At 54.7% G+C, this 3,648-nt stretch overlaps 1 long non-coding RNA gene across 1 annotated transcript; it reads left to right on the top strand.

The window, feature by feature from the left end:
* The first annotated feature begins 1,612 nt into the window (after window positions 1–1,612).
* On the top strand, window positions 1,613–2,241 carry LOC127360605 (uncharacterized). Its single transcript, XR_007883836.1, has 3 exons — window positions 1,613–1,705; window positions 1,827–2,050; window positions 2,159–2,241. It is a non-coding gene; the product is annotated as an uncharacterized LOC127360605 (long non-coding RNA).
* Window positions 2,242–3,648: the final 1,407 nt, after the last annotated feature.

A 3,648-nucleotide genomic window follows, 5' to 3' on the forward strand; every position in this document is an offset into this window, starting at 1 on the left:
CTTTGGTGATCTTTTGAAGATGGACTCCACCAAGAAGGTAGGTTTTGTTATCCACCACAGCGTGCCGTGTACCCAGTGTAATGTTTGTTTTGTCATGTGTCTGAATGTTGTTGTGTTGCTGTGTCACACAGATCACCAAAAAGCTTGCGGCCAACGTCGGCAATGAGTACGGGCAGGTGCTCATGTCCGTCCTCACCGCAGCTGAGGGGGGCGGACTTGTCGACATGGCATGGTACCGCGAAGCCGGGAAGGCCCCTCCAAGGGTCCTGTACGTGGACCGGGACGAGCTGGTCGTCAGGCTCGACGTGTGGCACCTCATGCGGCGTTTCGCCAGAGGGGTGACCACCGACAGCCACCAGCTCTACGGCCTCTTCATGGCGAGGCTCTCCTTCGCCATTTTTGAGTGGGACGCCGAAGACGTGTCCCGCCTGAGAGGAGCCAAGCAGTCCGAGGAGGGGAGGGACGCCCAGGAGGTCAAGCTGTCCGCCAAGGAGCTCGCCCGTCACTGCCGGTGCCGCACCAGGGGTGCAGTGGAGACGGAGCGGCTGGTCCAAGAGGTGCTGGACACCTTCTGGCACGTGACGGACAGCATGGGCGTCCCTTTGATCGACCGCGCCCGAATGGAGGAGATCTGGAGCACGCAGCGCCGACACCTCGACTGCATCCAGGACCCTGCGGGAGTGGACCTCTACACCAAGACGGGAGAGCTCACCAAAGGCGGGGTGAGGCTCCCCGTCTACCGGTGCGGCCGAGGCTCCACTTCCCTGGAATCGTTCCACCTGCACCTGTGCCGCTTCATCCCAGGTAAGTACATGTGTGGTTTACAACACAGACTCAATTATGTATTTGTGTGTTTATTTGTCCTCACACTAACTGTGTTGCTTTGTTTCTGCTTAGGACAATCTGCAAGTGATGTACACTTCCAGGTGTACCTGCTGGAGGGCCTGGTGCGGTGGAACGAGAATCGAGGGAGGACAGAGGTCGGCGCTGCGTTGCTACAGTGCCCAGCTGCAGCACAGCTTCGACCAGCTGACCCAAGAGCTTCTTGGGCTCACGCTGGTCGACACGTACACCATGCCCAGGGAGTACACAGGTAAGTCATAAATCTGTCTGAGGTAACGGTAACGTTTAACACCTGTCTTAGGTGTCTGTCATTTAACATCTGTGTCTCTGTGTGCCCACAGGGGAACTCATTGGGGTGGAGTACCTGTTCTCCCAGACGGGCGCTGTGCTGCAGAAGGACCTGGATGATCCTGACGCTCCAGGAGGGACTGATGAGGACGAAGCCGGGGGGGGTGGGGGGCAGTGATGAAGAGTTCGAGGAGGAGGAACCAGAGGAGATTCGTCTCCTCGAACACCACAGCGCTCTCCTTCAGTCCTCAAACCTCACCCGCGTGGACCAAATGGAGGTGCAGCAGGCTGAGGAGGAGGAGGAGGAGGAGGAGGAGGAGGATGTTATCGGGCCAGGTGGAGGCAGCTACCAGCACGTCGTGGCCCTGGCCCAGGCCCTCGTGGAACTGCGCCACCGCCGCTACGTCACTCCCAGGCAAGCCAGAGAGATCACCGCTCTCTGGCTGAAGTTGAGTGATTGGGACAAGGCAGCGGTCAAATTCCCCCCCCCGTCACCAGGGCCGGCTTGTCCAAGGCCGATTCCGGACCACCCAGCGGCACGCTCACATGCCAGGGGTGTGGATAGTGTGAAGCGGTAAGCAGTCACAATAAATTTCCAAGCTTTTTTTTGGTTCTTGTCCTGTCCTGTCAGTCACTAATTAACTCACTGACTCACTCTCTCTCTCTCTCTCCTCTCTCTCTCTCTGTCTATGTAGTGCGGTCCTGGGCAAGGGGGCGGGAGCGTGGAGGCTGTCCTGCTGGACCTCAGCATCCTCCACTGCAGCGAGGGCAGGAAGATTGCCGGGGTCTGGATTCCTCGCTGGGGTGCCGTCATGAGGGACTATCTAACAATTCGCGAGAATGTTTATAGTTGTGCAGCCCTCATGACGAGCACCCGCTTCCAGCTATATGATGTCAATCGGCGGACCCTGACGCAATGGTAAGACCTGATCCTTTCTCTCACATCTGATTTGAAGTGGCACTGTGTGAGTGTGTGTGTGTGATGTCATGATTACTAATGTGCATTTGTTACATTCTGTTTTTTAAGGCACAACCAGAGGAGCAAGGCCATGATGAGGGACACCATCGCCATTGCAGTCCTGGGGCCCAGCACTCCCCAGACTGCAGCGGAGCCCCCTGCCTGCCCCACCGACTGTGCTGCAGCAGCCTGAGCAGCCAGGCCAGCCCCTCCAGCACCGCCTGCCCACGGACGCTTCTGGTCCTGGACCTCATCGTCGCCAGCTCCTCCACTGCCTCCTCCTCCTCCTCCTCATCAGCCACCCCACAAGCCTCCAGCGCGGACGCCGTCCTGTCCACCAGCGTCAGCGCGGAGGCCGGTGACATCCCCTCCACAGCCACAGCTGCCACTGCTCCACCAGTGCCAAGGAACACCGCCTGGAGGCGCAAGCTCCAGGAGGAGAAAGAGCGTTGTGCCGGGAGCTGGGAGAACACTTAAAACCAGCAAAGAAGGTCTCCCACTTTAACTGCAGGCGCAGTGGCCAACCGAAGACGCGGGCGTTTGGCCACAGCCGCTACAAGAAGGAGACCTTCTGCTCCCGGGCCGAGGGGAAAGGGAGAACTGTGGAGCAGTGGCTGGCAGAGGTGAAGGGGCGTGATGGAGCAGCCCCCCCTGCCTGAGCGAACACTTCACTTTGTGTGTGTGTGTGTGTGTGTGTGAGTGAGTGATGGGGCGGCTCCCCCTCTCTGAACGAACGCTTTGTGTGTGTGTGTGTGTGTGTGTGTGTGTGTGTGTGTTTGGGAGGGAGGGATTTGTAAATATTGTGTATATAGTGTATTTAGTTTGTCAATTATGTTTGCTAAATAAATATTGTGTATATAGTTGTCTTATATAAGATATTCCTTTATTTGTCCCACAATGGGGAAATTCCAATATATATCTATATAGTTGTATATTGCTGTCTTAATTGTTTTTGTTTTAAATAAAATTTTCTTTTTTAAACCAATGCTTTCTCCTGCTTCTTTCGGTCTTTAAGAAATTAAATAAATATAGGGAAGACTAGGTATCTAGACTAGGTGCCTGATATCACTAAATTCCCACAGGTAACAGTCACACAATACATCATTCCCTCTCCTCACTTAAAACTAGGGTCAAGGGGTCAACCCAGGGTCAGGTTCAAAGGTTTACCTAGAGACTAGGTGAGAATGGGCCTCAAATGGACACTGTAAAACAACAGGGGGTGCTGAGGGTTTAGTTGGACAGAATGGAAGGCAGAAAAGCAACGCGGAAAACCAAACACGTCACTTCATTAGGTTTGTTAGAAATATACTTTGTTAAACTGCATCTGTGTTTCTATGTACCTTGACTAACAGAGTTCTGTATTGTATTTGTATTTAAGTGGACTACGACTGCACATCCTCCTCCTCCAGCTCCTCTCCTTGACGGCTTCAGGCAGCAGAGCCAGTGGCGGGGACCAGCAAGCCCACCCGTTGCACTGTGTACAGGCGCAAAATTAAAGCAGCAAAAGACAAAAAAGTCCTCCAAAGTACCAGGGGAAAGCCACAGCACAAACCTGGTGA

The sequence above is a fragment of the Dicentrarchus labrax genome, unplaced genomic scaffold, assembly GCF_905237075.1.
Source record: "Dicentrarchus labrax unplaced genomic scaffold, dlabrax2021, whole genome shotgun sequence".
In the NCBI taxonomy this organism is placed as follows: domain Eukaryota; kingdom Metazoa; phylum Chordata; class Actinopteri; family Moronidae; genus Dicentrarchus; species Dicentrarchus labrax.